Source organism: Balaenoptera physalus, assembly GCF_965194825.1.
Source record: "Balaenoptera physalus genome assembly, chromosome: 6".
Classification (NCBI taxonomy): domain Eukaryota; kingdom Metazoa; phylum Chordata; class Mammalia; order Artiodactyla; family Balaenopteridae; genus Balaenoptera; species Balaenoptera physalus.
In genome coordinates, this window is record NC_138885.1 from 50916995 (window position 1) to 50936189 (window position 19195).

Consider the following 19195-nt stretch of genomic DNA (forward strand, 5'->3'; position numbering starts at 1 on the left):
TATAAAAGATTGACTCTGTTATTTATTCCTCTTAAATCATAAAACCAAAGAAAAGGTAAGGAGGAAGAACAGTTAACCTCTGGTGACCAATGGTGCACTTGATCTGTTATTTTGTATTCTATACTCTTCAAAAGAGCAATATAAACAGAATTATTTATGCCCAGCAAAATGTTGCTTAATTACTTATGCACCACTGTTTGCTTGTATTTTAAGCTCTCTCTACCACCCACAGGCAGACGTTAAACAGCTGCTAAAAGCTAGCTTTAGTCTTGCCTGTTTGAAATTAGCATACTTGAGCTTTGAAAAAACTTTGTTACCAATTTACATATGCATAGAGACTGATATTTAGACTCACCATATGATATGTCCCTCAAGAGCTTTTCTTATTGCCTCCATCCTCAGGTCTCAACCTAGAGACTGTAAATCTAGCAGGTGATTAATTCTATACCCTTGAGAAACTAGCAATTAGCACTTTCAACCAGTAAAAAATTGTCATTTCAAAACCCTGTTTACTATCCCCATGTATTTTCTATGAACTCACAGTTAACTCTAAATAGATGTGTATGGCAATAGATCTGCAGACATTTCTGTCTCTTTATGTAAAATATAATATTGCTACCAGCTAATCAACCTATTAAATATATATAATTGACATTCCTTTTTTAATATAAAATAGCAAGATGTAGCAAGCATGGAAACACTATACATGATGTTTTATGTTACTAAACCTTAATCAGTTCATTTCAACATGATGACTTTGTAGGGTTTACCTGTTCTGTGTCAATTCTTATCTCTGATAGCTGAAATTACCGTACTTCCAGATGTTCTTATGCATTATTGAGGTCTTCTGCAGTAGATGCTGGAAAAGGTAAGATAAGGTTTTATTTCTTTGTAGTAGTCACAACACTGAGATCAAAGATGGTAAAGTGCAGTGCTTAATATTGAAAACTATGATGAACCTAACATTTATTTTCAAGTCGCAAACCTATCATAAAAACTGCTCATCAATCTTTAGTTAACCATTTTATGTGTAATCTGTGAGTCAAGCAAGGAAATGTTTTGAAAGGTTTAAAAATACATATTTGACCACACAATAAACTAGTGCTAATTATGTATGTGCATAGCACAAGTTTTAAATTGAAAATATATGTTTGGAAGCTCTATCCTGTGAGACAAGTGAAAATAAAAAGAAAAGACCTATTAAAATTGTTTTACAGAATAACTTATATGGAACAATGTACTTTGGTCAGATTTTAAAATCTGTTAAAGAAGAATTTATACACGCGCGCGCGCGCACACACACACACACACACACACACACACACACACACATATTTTTAAAAAATGGTTTCTGATAAAATCTGCCAGTGCTCTAGAGAGTGCTAACTGAAGTGAAAACAGAGTAATTCCATTTACTGAAATGTTTTCCGTTCAGTTCAAGGGAAAGAAGATAGGTGAACATAGCTATCATGTACGCCACCCACAGTGTTAACTTACTATAACCAAAACATTGTATTTTGAATTATGTTACGCATTTTTATGATTACAAGAGTAAAAAAAAAAAAATGCTATTAGAGTATCTTAATTCCTAACTTCAGAGATCTTCAGTTAACAGACAGCCTTACTTTACAAACAGACATTGAAAATCTAGAAAACATATGCAGGAACAATTTAGTTCCCAGTATTAGAAAGCCAAGGGCAGCAGATCTCCTTTATTCAGAAGCGCAAAGTAAGGAGCAAATGCAGAACGATCTTATAGAAAAGTGGACTTTATTTTCTCCAGATGTACAGTCATTAGATGGTCTGCTATAAAAAAGCCTGCTAGACTTTTGACTAATTACATCATCGAATCATCATACTGTTAAAATCAGTTGCAGGGCACTTGTATACAACTAAATCCCTGCTTCTAATTACTATTTTAGTCTCTTTCTCCTTGTGACATGTTGGTGATAGATCATTATTTTTTCAGCAATTTGTTCACATTTATATGCAATATAATTGGATCTGATTAATTATTATGATTAATGACTGCAGAATTTCCTTGCAAAGCTATTAATACTGGTAGTATCAAATGAAAGACATGGACAAATGAAAGCCAATGGATTCCTGTTGCTGGTACTTACAGCGTCTGGGCTGAAGTAACCCTTTGCTGTTCCCCAGCAAACAGAAAGTGACTGCAAAGGAGAGCTCTTGGAATGCCTATCAGAAGCTCATAATGTATGAAGTGTTTTGAATGTTTTTTAGCTTATTTAGGTGCATAGTAAATGAGAAATCTAGCAGGTCTCTGTTCAAAAAGAGCACGTCATGTTATTGATCTAAAGTAGTAAGGAAACGTGTAGCATTCAAAATATGTAGAAAGCTATTAAGAAATAATTGTCTTGAAGGATATTTGTAATTTCTCCATTTTCCTCAACAAACATGATATAAGGCACTTAGTTAACTTCTACTAAATGTCAGATTACAAAACTTCCAAAGGACATATTTATGTACAGTGTGTTTTGTATTTTAAATTATATTCTGGCTTAGAAGTAGGATATTACATGTAAAAAAAGCAAACAACGACTGAGTAGCTTAGGGGATCGACTTTCCTGTTACCTCTGGGACCTGACTTTAAATCTGGCTTTGAGCAAACTGAAGAAAAATCATTTCAATCTAATGGCAGCAGCAAATAAAAAAATCAGATAATTTGAGTTCCTTGAAGGTGGCAGCAAGCTTTTTGCTTTATGAAGTGTCCAGAATTCTGGGCTTTAAAGGAAAGAATTGGATTTGGAGGATGCATGCCTGACTATAAATTGTAAAATACAAAAGATGTAGAGTATAATTTGCATCTGTCATAAACAGTACCAGCCCTGCTCATAGCATGAGCCTTAACAGGGGGGCATGAAGTCTTGAATCTTGCTGAGAAAATAGATTCATTTGTCTCACCCAGAATTGGTAGTGGTGCCTGCATTAACATCAAGATTCTAAAAAAAATATTTTAAAGCTTTTTGGTTAGAAGTGGATAAAGTTATCTGAAAAATGTTCAAGATGAAAATATGAACAATTTTTTTTTTAAATGAAACAAGGCTGCATAGCCAACCCAATATACAAATAAAAGAGATGAATTTGCTTTATAAACAGCTACAATTTTGCTTCGATGATTCATATTAAATTAAGCTCACCGAAAGGAAAAAGAAGGTAGACTGAAGAAATCATTGTGTTCAGATGAAGAGCAAAGCAGTTAAAAAACACTCTTAGCCCTTTTAGTTTTAAAAGAGAGTAAATTCCTGTGAAGCTTTCACATGATTATTGATATTGACCTGTAAAATTTTTTATTCCAATTCATACATTTTACAAGATATTTGCATCGGGTCTGTAATCTTATGGAAATGATGAAAACAAATGCAGGAACATCATTAAAAATCTTCTAGCCCCCTAGTAGAAGAAGCAATCTGGCCTATCAGGCTTCTTAGATAAGCTACCAGTACCACCCCACTCCCCTGCCAATGGTTTCATATAAATTATTTATATAAGGATAATGTTAGTTTTTCTTCTGAGAGTAGAAAAATGGGATTAATGTGAGGATCAACACTGAAGCCGTTTTCATGGGCTCCTTGTATATATAAACTGTATTCATGGCAATTATTTTAAAAATTAGAGCTGGCCTTCACCCCAGGTGACAGTAGGAGCTGTGGGGAAAGGCAGGAATCCTGCTAAAGGATTTCATTTCTGTTCCTAAGTAAGCATCACTGCCCAGGAGAGAGAGGGCACTCATACACCTGATAAATAATGTTGGGTGTTCACAGTTGCTAATATGAGAAAGGTAATGAAACAATTAGTAACAGAGCAATTAATGACATTATTAAATACACCGTGTATGAATTGCCATTAAGAAAATTGGTTATGAAGTACATTTTGTTGGGAAATGCAACCTAAAGCAAATAAAATCTCACACCATCAGAGGCATAAATAAAATTAGTCTGGGCAATGGGTGTTTACAATTATAGTAGATGACCTATCTGCTACTACAAGAGAACTTCCTTTAGTTCACATCTTAGCTTGATTTCAGGTACTCAGTTTGGACTTAGTGGAAAAAAATCATAATATGTTAATAACCGTACTGCCTTGTGGCAACATGCATCCAAACGTTTTACACACTTTTTCAAGAGAATCTTTATACTTGACATTGTTATTGTCATTACCCAGACACAGAGACCATAGAGTTGTGCCTGATATGTGTGACCAAAGAAAGGACTCCGCAAAAGAAGCCTATTTTTATTTTAATTGAACTAAATAATGGAATGATCAAAATCAATTATTCCCATGTTACCATTTTAGAGAACCAACTTATGTATCCATTCTTTATCTAACGATTCAGACAGATCCAAAAGCAAATCATCTAGTAAACTAGTAGAAGAAGCAAGAGTAAATACTAAATACTAGTGTCCTTGAATCAGTTCTACGCCACTGACAGAATCTCTAAAAGCTGCTCCTTGGCACACTACATTCTAAACAGCCTGTCCTAATTCAATTCTAACGTCAAGAATCTACCCAGACAAGGAAGACTCTGAGAAAATATGATCAATCCAAGACTGACCAAGCATCAGAAACTCTTCCATCCAAAACTATATTAATCTGCTGTGTCTGAGTATAGGACATCCCACCTAAGAATATAAAGTCTGGATTCCCCAAATATATCTGTAGAATAGAATATAGGACAAGGAATGGCTAAAATATAGGCATGGAAAGGAGTATAAATTTTGGCTATTCTTCAATTTATGTGCCATGACACCCATCAGCCTTTCCTACCACAAAATAAATAATCTAAAGTGATGGAGGACTGCTTATTTTTCTCTGAAATCCTCACCTCACCTAGTGAGTGATGGGTACATAATTTTTTATAATAGCAACATCGAATCTTCCATTTAGAGTTCTTAGACTCTTTAAAGACCATGGAGTTTACATTCATCATTTTGTCAATGAAAAAACAAGGTTCAGAGGAGTGAGATGGTTTGCCCAATGCCATATAATTAATAAGTGACAGGGTTTGAAAGAGACCCAGATTCCTTGGCTCCAAATCTACAGTCCTTTCCAATACACTACATAGTTGCTGACTGATATAAAAATGTAGTATAAAATCTAGGTCTCTATTTTTTCTATTTTGACTTTAGTCAGTGAGAAGTCTCTAGGAGATTAGTGTTTTTCATCTGAATAACTAATACTCTGGCTCATAATTAAAGCATACGTTTTACAACTATTCCCTTAGAAATTGAATTAAAATTGGAAACAACCTAAACATCCACCTATAGGTATTTAATTCAATAAATAATGACATATTCATACAGTAAAATGCTGTTAAGCCATTTGAAAGAATGAGGTAACTCTTCATGTACTGGCATGAAAAGATATTCTTAAATGTTTAAAAAGCAAGCAGCAAAAAAATATGTATGGAATGATCATTTTAAAATTCTATATTTGGTTATATGAGGAAAGGAAGTCTGACATAATACACACCAAATGTTTACTAGTAGGTATCTCTGGGAATAGAAATAGAGGGGTTGGGAGGGAGAATTTCATAACCAACTACATATAATTCTGAGCTACTTGATTTTATTTCAACAAGGGTATTCTTGCTTTTGTAGTTAAAAATTAAAAGGTAAAACTAAAGTAATTCCATAAAATAAAATCCTAATTTTTACAGGCATATTGATATTTATGAAGATCAATTGATATTTATGAAGATCAGTTCTATGAGGGCTTATTTTTTCAAATTGTTATCACATTTTGAAGTGTAGACAATTTTTGGTAAGCAAAATGTCTCATGATTTTTTTAGTATCTTGCTAAATATTTGCTACTTTTTCTCCAATATGGGTAAAAGTAATTATCTGTGGTCATAAAACAAGTTATGGAATATTACATTTTTATCAAATAAGAGGAAATTATTCTATTCTATTATAATTAATATAGTGCTATTTTATGCAGGGAAATGAGAAGAACCAATTGAGGGTTTTTGTGTGTGTGTGGGTTTTTTGAAATTTTAAAATATCATTTCCAAGGACGTTGGTGCGCATTTCTTAGTGGCAATATTCAAAAGACAAAGCAATTCTGTTGTTTGGCAACTGTCAATGACTCTGCTATGCAATTTCAACATATAATATTTGAGCCCCTCAATTTTCTAAACATACAGCATATTCTTGGAATAAAAATATGCAACCTCATGTGGATTTAGTAAAACCATATTTGTTAGGAATTTGGAACTCCTCAAAAGAAGACATTCTATAGGTATTACATTTGAAGAACCCCAGAATTGCCTATTTAGTGTGCAAAACAAGAGTTTATCAGAACATCAATTTGTGAACTCCCTTTTCATCCAAACCTCTGATTTAGCTAAGATTTTTTGAAAATGTTAATGTGTCATATTACTTTTGAAATCTCTATTTAACAACAAAACATTATAACTCAGAATACACATTACATTTTTAAAACATAAAAATTTCTGAAGTAAAATTTATACCTGTGAAATAAAAAAAGAACAAAAAACTGTTGAGAGATGTTGTTTTCTATGTGATGAATACATCAGTTTTCTTCTCAATGCTGAGAAGTAAATGAAGGTGTTGTTATACATTTATTCTGGGAAAAATTGCAATAATTTTAAATTTAACAATTGCATATTGGCAATACATTTCTGCTTGAGTATTCAGGTCTTGTATAAGACCTATTTAATGGAAAGGAGAGCTTCATTTTATTTCTGATGAAACTATGTACAGAGAGGTTTGGTTGCTCCCCCAAAATATAAAGCAAGAAATAGAAAATCAACTCAAGAACCAAAGAACAGCCAATGCTTTGCTATTCTCGAATACTTTTTATATTTATATGCATACCAACTACATATTTCGATGTTTTTAATTCCAGCATCTTCGATAAATACCTAGTTGGAAGGACACATGTCTTCTGATCAAATTTTTCACAATGAAATATTTCATAGAACTTGTTGTGCTAAATATAGTTGTTCTTTTCAAATACCGATGATGGTACATTACAAAAATATGAATCAGATCAGCAGCAATATTAACATCCAGAAATGTGTTGCTACATATTCTTGTTTCTCAAATTTTTTAATCCCAGAAGTAAACATATGCAGAATGACAAACAGGCATTAGAAATTGAAGTTTCAATTTCAAGATGCTGAGCTTCAAAAAAAGTAGGTCAAAAGGCACACTGTTGTAAAAGAGACCTACAACACTAACTATGTGGAAAATCACACATTAAGATATGATAAATGCAATTCACTAATGATCACCTCTGGTGATATTATGGCTTTGCAAGCATACTGCTTGTATTCATAGTCAGGAAAATAACAGTGATTTACCATTCCACTGCCAATAGTTGCTCTGGATTCCAGTTCTATTGCTGTAGAAATACTTCTTAAAGCTGTTTTACAATAACAGGAAGGCTGTTTGTCTTCTGTTGTTGAGCTGAGACACTCATGTATGTTCTGTTAAATTAAAAATAGAGGAGGTCAGTTTATTTATTAGTACCAGGAAAACCAAAGAAATAGGAAAACCAGAAAGAAGGTTAAGTGAAGGAAGCTGTAAAAGACAGTGGTTGGGGAAGTAAAGAGTTAAGAACAGGTTAATAATACCTAGCTGAATAAGAAGGAAAATATTTTAATAATGGAAGGCCCAGGAATGAGAATTGTGTGATAACTGTGTAAGGAACAATACAATTTACTCCTGCAATTGGCAATACTTGTCAAATGAAATCATACAGTTTGTGATCAGGAAGTACATTAACAAACTTCACCTTTTTTTTCCAAAGATGTGCATGAAATCCGTACAATCAGAGGATGAGAATTTCCCAGACGTGTCCCTGCTTTTCTGGTGAATGATTTGCCTATTTACTAGACCAAGAATCTGTTCACTCTGATCTGAATTCACAGCAGAAATATACCCAAAGTTAAGGCAAGATTAGCTAGGTGCAAAGAGATGCTGGTTACTTTTTAAAGAAGAATAAAAGAATTAAGAATAAATCCTGATTTCTAGAGAGGCAGAAACTAAGCCTAGTATACCCATCTGCTTGTATGTATGTTTGAAAAACAAGGCTCCTACCACTGAGTCATTGGTGAAACAATGACCAGAAACACACTTGATAAGGTCATGCTATGATCTTCCATGATTGCTCTGACTGTCATTTTTGTGCCATACTGTTCTTGGGCAAAGACCTTAAACATCTGTATCCGTTTGTTAGAGCTGCCATAACAAAGTACCACAGACTGGGAGGCTAAAACAGAAATTTATTTCTCACAGCTCTGGAGTCTGGAAGTCCAAGATCAAGGTGTTGGTGTCTCCTGGGGTATCTGTCCTTGGCTTCCAGATGGCCACTTCCTCCCCGTGTCCTCACATGGTCTTTCCTCTGTGAGCGCGCATCCCTGGTGTCTCTTTGTGTTTCTAAATTTCCTCTTCTTTTAAGGACATAAGTCATTGAATTAGGGCCCACCCTAATGGCCTCATTATTATTTAATCACCTCTTGAAAGGTCCTATCTTCAAGGCACTGGGTGTTAGGTCTTCAATATATGAATTTTAAAGGGACACAATTCAGCCCATTAACAGCATCACTTGTAAAGATCCACTGCAATCTATCACAATCTGTTAATCTGCAAAGAATACTATTTCATCTCTCTGAGCCCCTCCGTGTAACATGTAGATATTACACTAGATTGATGGTTTTTTCAGTTGTGTTCCTCAGAGTACTCCCATTACATACTCAGTACTCAGTGGCAGACTGGTAGATGTTTAACAATGGCTTTCTGGAAAAGAAAAAGAAGTTCTGATTTGTAGCCTTTGCCAGTTTCCAGGATATAAATACCCTCCCCATGGCCATTTACAAGCTGCCAGTGTAACATCACTGAATGCAAAGTTGGGAAGGGATGCCAACTGGGTGTCATGAGCCAGATGAGCTAGGTCTAGCACACCACTGCCAGGTACACTGGTGGCTTCAAGGGGTAAAAACTTACTTTATCAGAACAGTGCTCCTTTTTAATTCTTTTATATTCTTGATAGTCATTTTTCAAGTGGTTGGATTGACTCCACAGAAAAAGTTTAGAAGTATCTAATTACCTAGTCTCTAAGATTTTCTAACACTATAAAACTTTTACTCTTGATTTTAGTATATTGTTTCGATTTTATTTTTGATAGACTCTAAATATCTTTTTTAAAAAGATAGAATATTGTTTCTTATTGCCTTCTTGACTTGAGTAGAGATGTGTGGTTCTTGAAACTCTCCTTGGAAATTTTTTGCAAGATATCTGATACAGACTTTATCTATAGGATGACAGAACAATTGACCAATGTCCCAAAATTAGTCCATATAGTTATTAGCCTTTAATTCCTGTAAAGCTTCGATAGTCACTTGTCAGAGGCTGTTCAGGTCTTTTGAAAACATAGCATTTAATGTAAAACATCTTTGAGAAGAATGATGCAACTATTGAATGAATTTCTCTCTTCTAATGTAATAGTCCTTCTCCTATGCTCCTACTAATCTCTGAAATACCTTCATCAAATCAACAATTGTTTTGATCATTAAGTGTGTTTTCATTTCTATCTTCTCACTAACACTCAGAAAAAATATCGTGTCTTTGTCTTTATACCTGTAATACCTAGAATTTATTGTATACATTATAAATATTAGGGGATTGAAAAATTATTAACCAGTAGAAAAATTAATAATTAGTACTCAGAAGAATGAATCATTATTAATAATAAATAGTACATGGTGTGTTACATTTAGGAAAAATAAAAGGATAAAATGAGTGATTTTTAACTAAGAGAATTTTAAGACTGGAAGACTTTCTATATTTATATTAATGTGTTATTTTTAACTTTTGAAGAATTTTTAGCAAATCTTCCCTAAGGAAATTCTTAGAAATAAGTACATAGTTTATGATTTTATTTAGCTTCAGGAAAATATGTTAATGAACAAAGACTGCTGGGTAATTTCAAGAAAAGCATGGAATAGCTAATGAACAAATTCTAATTTTATTAGAGAATAATTTGAATTATTAGGTGTAATAAATTTTGAATAATCACTAAAAAAGTGACTTCAATATTTGCAATAATTTCCTAACTCTATCACCATTAATGTTTGAAAATATTATAGTTATTGGCCATTATGATATTTCCTTGGTTCAACAATATTCTGAGGTCCCAACATGTATAAACAGTATAACTCAGAAACCCTGCACCACAATTTAGTCTCATAAGTCAGCCCCCCTCTTATAGCTCTCAAATTTATGCAATAAACCACATGTATTAACATCACCCTACTGATCTCTGAGACTCACTAAATTCTGTACAAATACAGAAAAATGATCATAAACACACACACGCATTTACATGAAAACAAGGTTATATAAAAGACACCATTTGGGTAGCCACTGTGCCCTATAACTGAAATGGCCAGATCTAACTGTTTCACTCTAAAATTAATCACTAATCATCCCTAATTGATTATCTAAGGATTTTTTTTTTAATTTTCTTTTTCTCTATTTTTTGGGTCAAAAGAGCATCTACTCAAATAAAGCTACCTTAAAAAATGTAGCTGGGTGAGCCTATTGTATTTCTAGAAATGTAAAGAGCAAACGTTTGAAATCCCCACAGTCACACAATATATCCCCAACCACAGGATTCCAAGTAAAGCAAACAAACCAAGCAACATTAAAAAACTATGCAGAAGAATTTTTTCTAATAAGATACAGCAAGTTTCTATATTTTTAACCTGTTACCTTCCTTTGGATATATCACCTGTCAATCAACTTTTATGTGTTTATGTAATTTTCTCATTTTCTCATCAAATGTACAAAGTATGTCTGTGGAAAACTTGATCTGAAATGGCCAAATAGGGTTAAAAAAACTGAAGATCAAACTGACATTTTACATGGTATCAAAAGGTAATCACCCTAAAAAAATATGTGAAGCAGTATTTATTTCTTCCCTTTTTGAACAGGCACACTGTGATGCTATCAATGAGACACCATATTTCTTTAAGGAAAAAAGCAGAGAAGTGTGTATTTAAAACTTTGAAATTTAGTGGAATTCCACTGATATCTTAGAGAAAAATAGAACCTATGGAACCTAAAGTTGAACTGACGCAAAGGAGGTGGCCATTAAACATCATGGCAGTAACATAATAAAGGAATTAGCATGTGTGATTTAACAGAAATTGCTTACCAGGTCTAATTGTATTCCGTATAAATGTTCAGTCGTCTTAAAGGTCACCTAACACTTAGGACAAGAAAATGCCTAGCAACCTGTGGGAAACCTAAGAAAATCCACAATATCACTCTTTGAAACAACAGTATGCAAGAATTGTAACTTACAAGTAGTAAAATGTGTGGTACTCCCCTAAAATATTCTACCTTCCATTGGTGTGACTTTTTAGAGGACACCAGTGCATTATATCGGTTCCCTTAAACTAGTTTTTCTTCCTCAAATGACTATAAATATAGGGAAAAAAGTTTGATATTTAAGCATATGTATGTCAAATCTAATAAATGAGTGTGTGTGAGGAGGTGGGAGAGATCTTTTATCCTTAAACCAAAGAAATTTGAAGTATTGTTTTGCTTATCTTTTTTTCAACTTTTTTCAAGAGGGTTTCTTTATAATGAAGGCAAATTCTGTAAATGAGAGATCAGTGAAGACATCAGTTTGAAACTGTAATTTAGAAGGTACTAGTAGGAAAGGCAAGAATGAGGTTCATAATCTGTTAGTGCCTTGCATTGTAGTAGCAAAATACCATATCATCAATCTCCTTTCTTTTTCTGTGTCTGACTCTGCCACCTTCTTGGCTTGCACACCCGGAGGAGCATAATTATAGGCATGTAAAATATGCATTGTGACTTTGAAGGTATGGAATTTAAATTACTTCAGTACATAAATCACTCTTAGCCTGTGAGTCCATATTACTGTGCAAATGAGGAAACCTGGTGCTTGTTTACCATACTTCGGAAAACTTAAAAAAAAAAAATCTAGTACATTGCATAATTATTGGATTTGTAAAAATATGCTTTGATAAAATTAAATGGGCATTTAGTTTGTTCAAAGCTACTTTCCATAATCCATTACACAGCATAAATTTCATATAACTGCTCACATAGCAACTTATAAATATACCCATATATTTTCCTTCACTTTAGCATTAAAGAAAAAAGGCATTAAAGGTGTAGCATCCAACTCTCTTTCACTTACAGCATTTCATTTGAGTTAAAAATATCAAACTATAATAATTAACCCAATAAGCCTGCAGCAAATATATGCATCTGACACTATTTCCCTCCCTTTTTCCAGATGTTTCATGATAACAGACAAAAAGTTTGCATGGCTGGTAAATACTACAAATTCAACAACACATAAATGTATTATAGCATCCTTCCAAAACCTGAAGTAGACGTCCATTATCCTCCAAAAACCAAACACAAATAGAAGCCCAAACTTTAATATACCCTATATTAAGATACGGAAAGCTTGCAGAACATTTTGGCTTTAATTATTATCTTCCAAAAAGCAGTGCATTGTTCTCTGGAGCATGAACAACTAAGGAAGATTAGAGTTCAGTGAGAGCTTCCATTTATTCTAAAAATTTAAGAGAGAAAAATGTATAAGAGTTCTAAGAAAGGGAAAATAACCAAAATCAATTAATATATGCCCTTGTTTTTCAAACAGTTCTGATGGAGTTGGTCTCAGTCATTCTTTAAATACCAGGCCCTAAAGCATTTTTTTTTTCAATCTCAAGATGACTATGTAAATACTAAGTAGCTCATGCCAAAATGAATTCCTCTATGAAATTCATTTTACACTTGAGAATAACACCCCTTTCCCCCACCCGAAAAACACCAGGTCTCCTGGTTGAAACGTGAATTCTGCTTCTATAAAATTCTCCCAAAGATCTATAATTTTTATCTATTTAAAAATTTTAAAATATGTCCCAAGAAGAGCTAAGGTAAAAATGAAATGAAAGTAAAATAGAAATAAAAGATCAAGACTATATAGAGTAACACTGGCCAATGGAAATATAATAAAAGTCACGTGTAATTTTAAATTTTCTAGGAGCCATAATCAAAAAGTAAATAGCCATATTCAATTTAAAGTATTTTATTTAGCCCAGTGTATCCAAAATATTATCATTTGATCATATAACACATATAAAACACTCTTAATGAGATATTTTACATTTTTTATACTAAATCTTGTAAATCTAGTGTGTATTTTACATTTATCCACATCATGATTTGGATACTAAATTTTCACTGGAAATTCTTTTTCTGTATTTAAATTTCACACAATTTACAGTTGAAAAAGTAGATTTACATACCCAAATTTTCCAAGCATACTTAAAACTTTTCCAATAACAAAATTAAATATCTTTTCAAGTTTAAATTAAAGTAAAAAGAAAAACGTATTTCTATAGTCAGATTAGCATATTTAGTTTCATATCCACCTATGGCTAGTGGCTGCTATAATGGACATTGCATAATAGAGAAATAATAAGGATAATTAAAACCTTAACAAGAAACACTAATGGCTTTATTATCTAATTAAATATCTAATACCCCTATCCTACAATTTTCTGCCATATTTGAAAGAATGTAAGCTATTGTTTTTTAGTTAGCTAAATTGCTATATATGTAAGCTTATTCACATTTTAAGTTTCCAATTGGTAGACACAGTATTTTCTACCCTATATTTAGCTGAATACATTTTAAAGTTTGTTAAAGTATTTCATATGATTGCACTCAAAACATCTGAGTAAGGTGTCTTGGATGGGAATAGGAGGGACTTTTAGGATGACCTATACCGTCTTCCAACTACTTAAGTTCATGGCTTACATTTATTTTTAAGAATCTTTTGTTGAAAGTCTATTTTTAATTCAATAAAATTGGCCAAGTTCATGTTTACTACCAAATTATGATGCCAAATAATGGAGTAGCTTTAATCTATTGTGAATATTACATTCTTCATATTTCTTGCTATAAACTGGGGATTCTCTCAGCTCCTAAAAACTTCCCCACATCTTAGCCATATGGCCCTCTTACAGGTGAGCAGCTTATTTCTTCACAGCCAGAAGGAGAACTTTCTTCTAATCCACTAAAATAGATTCTTTTATAAAATAATACATATATGACTCTTGCTCATATAATGTAACCTCATAAAGGGAGTAACTGCCCCATCATATTCCTAAGTTCCTCCAACACTCAAGTTGGGGGTCTTTATACAGGATTGTACACCAAGGGCAGGAAACTTGGAAGCTATCTTAGAATTTTGCCTACCAAAAGTAGGTATGCTAAACAAAAGGAAAAAAATTAAAAGGGCTATTAATACTAATTTTGGGCAAGTAAAAATTCAAGAAAAATACAATAGGCTCCATCCATGTGGAAAATTTCTATTAGTAAAAATTGCAATTTGTGTAAAATATAAAATAGTCTTGATGGTTTATGCACTAAAAATCAGAGCACCAAAAAATTTAAAGGAAAAACATTTTTAGAAATAGGAAAAATTAATAAAAATCTAAACATAGCTTAAATGTTTCCCATAATTTGACAGAAAAGGTAGAACATAAAGAAGAAGATGGAAGATTTAATTAGGATAAATAGTGAGCTTGTTTGGTGAATACACCCTACTTTGTATTATAATCCAAATGTAAGTAGACTTGCATTTCACAGTAAAAATAAATTAAGTCCATTTTTCAAATATTCAAGGAATATGAACAAAATCAACCATAAAATGTCAAATTATTTCAAAAAATTAAAATATTGCAAGCTACATGTTCTAAAAACAAACTGCTAATTAGCAAACATAAGTTGATGTAAAAATATAAAAAGGAAAATAAAAGTAATAAAGATTAAAGCAGAAATTTAAAGATATGTATCCAATACCTTCCCCCTACAGACAAATAATGTAATTGATCAATCAAACCAGAAGCTGTACTTATCAGGAATATTTGCCTAAAGTTTTCTTTTCTTGTGGTGTTCTTATGTGGCTTTGATATCAGAGTAATGCTGGCCTTGTAAAATGAGTTTGGTAGTGTTCTCTCCTCTTCAAATTTTTGGAAGGGTTTGAGAAGGACTGGTGTTAATTCTTTAAATGTTTGGTAGAATTCACCAGTGCAATCATCTGGTACTGGGCATTTCTTTGTTAGGAATTTTTTGATTACTTATTCAATTTCCTTACTCATTACTGGTCTGTTCAAATTTTCTTTTTCTTCATGATTCAGTTTTGGAAGGTTTTATGTTTCTAGGAATTTATCCATTTCTTCTAGGTTGTCCAACTTGCTAAGAGATTAGATCTTAAAAGTTCTCACCACACACACACATACACACACACACACACACACACACACAGCACACATACACGCTAACTATGTAAGGTGCTGGATGTATCAACTAACCTTACTGTGGTAATCATTCTGCAATATATACATACATCAAATCATTACATTGTACTTCTTAAATTGATACATTTATATGTCATTTATATCAATAAAGCTATAAAAATATTTTTAAAAAACCAAAAGCTGGTGTTACTAAAGCAAATAAACAACAGAATTTGATGTTCAGAATACTAAATATTGAAGGTTATGAATGAAAAAAAGACACACAATGCCAGATATGGAGAATTTCAAAAATTTAAAAGATAATTTTATGTTAACTAATAAAATCTAAGTGAAAGAGGCCATATTTTCTAGGAAAATTTAAACAACAAAATTGACTTGAGTAGTGATAGATATCTGAATAAAAAAATAAACATAAAAGAAATGGAAATGATTGTCAATTACCTAAATTAAAAATTCATTAGGCATAGAAAGACATTATAGGAGAGTTTTATAAAATTTTCAAAGAACAAATAATTTTTGGTTTTGAAATTAGTTCTAACACTTTTTCCCCCATTTCTAATACCAGGTGATGAACTCTGGGTCTCAATCTTGGACTCTCATCAAATTCTGCAGTTTCTTTATCTTTCTATTCATCAACACATAGTCCTCTACCCAGTTTATTTACTTGTATTTAGGCATCTCTCTCTCATTTCGTTAGTTTTCTGACACAATTTTTGACTTTTTTTGTTTATATATTTATTTTTTAAATTAAGGTATAATTTACATATAATTACTCAGTAATTTTAAGTGTGTAGTTCAAAGAGTGTTGACAAAAGTATAGATTTGTATAACCACTACCATAATCATAGTGTAAAACAGCTTCCCAAATACTTCTCTCATCCCCTTTGGTGTCAATCCCTTTCCCCATCCCTGGTCACTATTAATCACTTCTCCACATTTTTTTACTATAATTATTTCTTGTCTGGAATTTCATGTGAATAGAATCAGGCAATATGTAGTCTTGTGTGTCTACCTTTTTTAATTTAGCCTAATCCTTTTAAGATTCATTTCTGTTGTATGAATGCATATTTTGCTCCTTTATACTGCCGAATGGAATCCCATAGTATGTAGATTTTTATTTTCCTTAACATCTTTTGAAGAGCAGGAGTTTTTAATTTTAAAGTTTCTACTTATTTTTTTCCTTCATAGTTCATGGTTTTGGTGTCTTTTTAAATAAATCTTTGCCTGATCCAATATCACAAAGATTTCTATGATTTCTTTTAGTATTTTTCAACCTATGATCTATTTTGAATTAATTGTGGGTGGCATGAGAGATGAGTACATACCTTGCACACAGTTATACAATTGTTGCTGCACAGTTCGTTGAAAACATACTCTTTGCACATTGAATCACCTCTGCACTATTGTCAAAATCAGTATATGGGTTCGTCTAATTTTGGACCCTATTCTGTTCCATTGATCTATTTGTGTATTCTTATCCCAATCCCACATTGTCTGTTTAAGTCTTGAAATCAGGAATCTAAGTCCTCTAATTTTTTCCATTTTTTCAGAATTCTTTTTCCTCTTCTAGGATCTTGGCATTTCTATATAAACTGACAATTTCCACCAAAAATCCCACAAGAATTTTGATTCTGATTACATAGAATCTATGGATTACATAGAATCTACGGATTACATAGAATCCACAGATCAACTTGTAGTGAATTGATATCTTAAAAATATTGAGTTTTCTAATCAATGAATAGGGTATATCTTTCTAATTATTTAGCTATTCTTTAACTTTTTAGCTTTGTTTTGTCATTTTCAAACTATAAGTTGTTCACATACTTTCTGATATTCATCCATAACTATTTCCTATTTTTCATGATAGGTTGATTTTTTTTAAGTTCATTTTCCACTTTTTCACTGCTAGTATATAGAAAAAGTTAATTTTTGCATACTGAATGTATTTATTTCATCTGGGTCATCTGATTATTGAAAAAATTGTTCATAATATTTCCTTATTTTCCTTTTAACTTCTAAAAGATCTACAGTGGTGTTCTTCTTTCAATGCTAATTTAGGAATTTGTGTTGTGTCTTTTTTTCCTTATCAGTTTGGGTAGAGTTATATGAATTTTATTATCTTTCATTTTCATTTTATTGATTTTTTTCTATCCTTGTTTAGTGTCCTTTTTTGCTGATTTCTGCTGTCATCTTTATTATTTTCTTTCTTCTGCTTACTTTTGGCTTAGTTTGCTTTTCCTTTTCCAGTTTCTTAAGTGTAAGCTTAGCTCATTGATTTAAGATATTTCTTGTTTCCTTTTCTGGAAATCTATTCTGTCTGATATTAATGTAGTCACTCTCACTTACTTATGCTTACTGTTTGCTTTGAACATCTATTTCTAGCCTTTTGGTCTATTTGTGTTTTGGTACTTAAAGAGCATCTCATGTAGATTACATATAATTAGCTCTTGCTTTTTAAATACAGATTGACAATTTCTGCCTTTTTATTGAACTGTTTAGCCCTTTACATTTACTATAATTATTGACATGATTATATTTATGTCCAACATTGTACTGTCTATTTTTGTTCTTCTGTTCCTCCATTTCTGCCTTTCTTGATTAACATAATCAAATATTTTGTAATATTCCATCTTAAGAACACTACTGATTTTTAGCTATGTCTCCTTCCATTGTGATTTTAATAATATTTCTAAGAATAGGAGTATATTTCTTAAATGTATATCAATCTACCTATAATTAATAGTAAATTAGCAAAATAGTAAATTACTTCAGGAAAAAATATGACAGTTTGCAAAAGTTTTTTTCTATTTGTTCTCTCAATTTTAGTATCATAGTTGTCTGCAATAGATGATAGATAATATTATATATAATAAACTCAATAAGTGTTATAAATTTTAGTCATTTTTTTAAAATAAGAAAAAGAAAAAGAGTTTTTATATTTACCTTTTCTGATGGTCTTTATTTCTTCTTATAGAAATTTACTAATTTACTAACTAGTACCATTTCCCTTCAGACTGAAGACTTCATTTAGCATTTCTTATAGTTCAGGTCTGCTGGCAGCAAGTTCTCTAAGTCTTAGTTTATCTGAAAATGTCATCATTTTGCCTTCATTTTTTACAGATTTTTGAGGTTAAATAGATGTAGCACAAACTTCACATATCTAAAAGATATAACGTGATAAGGTTTTACACACATGCGTGTGTGAGTGTGTATTTCATGAAGGTTATACATATATAAATCATCAAAAATCAATAAATCAAGACAACAAACATTTTCATCACTTCCAAAATTTTCCTGGTGCCTCAATGTTTTATAGCCCCCCCTCCATCCCAGTTCTCAGGCAACCATTGACCTGTTTTCTGTCACTATACATCAGTTTGCATTTTGTAGAATTTTATAACAATTAGAAATACACAATCATCTTTACTTGTGGAGGATAACCTCACTGGATTTAGAAATTTTTTGCCTCTTTTATTCTTTCAGAATATTGAAAATGTCAAGCTAATGTCTTTTGGCTTCCATAATTTTTAATGAGAAGCAAGCCATTAAAGTTACTGTTGTTTTCCTTCATTATTGTTTTCAAAATTTCCTTTTTTATTGACAATCTATATTTAAACTACTGTGTGTCGCAAACTGGATTTCTTCATTTTCAGTCAGCTTAGGGTTCTGTGAGTATTTGAATCTTTAAATTAATATTTTCTAGCAAATTTGAAAGGCTTTTGACATTTTTTTCAAATTATTTTTCTGTCATTTTCTCTTGCTTGTCTCCTCCTAGGATTTCAATTACATGTATGTTGGACTGCTTCATATATGACCACAGATCTCTG

At 32.0% G+C, this 19195-nt stretch overlaps 2 long non-coding RNA genes across 4 annotated transcripts in view; one reads left to right on the plus strand and one right to left on the minus strand.

Moving 5' to 3' along the window:
- LOC309662480 overlaps positions 1-19195 on the plus strand; it is a 347855-nt gene that overhangs the window by 177933 nt on the left and 150727 nt on the right. The gene's annotated exons all lie outside the window — the stretch shown is intronic.
- LOC309662426 overlaps positions 1-19195 on the minus strand; it is a 408402-nt gene that overhangs the window by 160527 nt on the left and 228680 nt on the right. For all 3 annotated transcript variants that reach the window (XR_014264662.1, XR_014264663.1, XR_014264664.1), the window contains exon 4: positions 771-7475. This is a non-coding gene — a long non-coding RNA (uncharacterized lncRNA). The remainder of the gene's footprint in view (positions 1-770; positions 7476-19195) is intronic.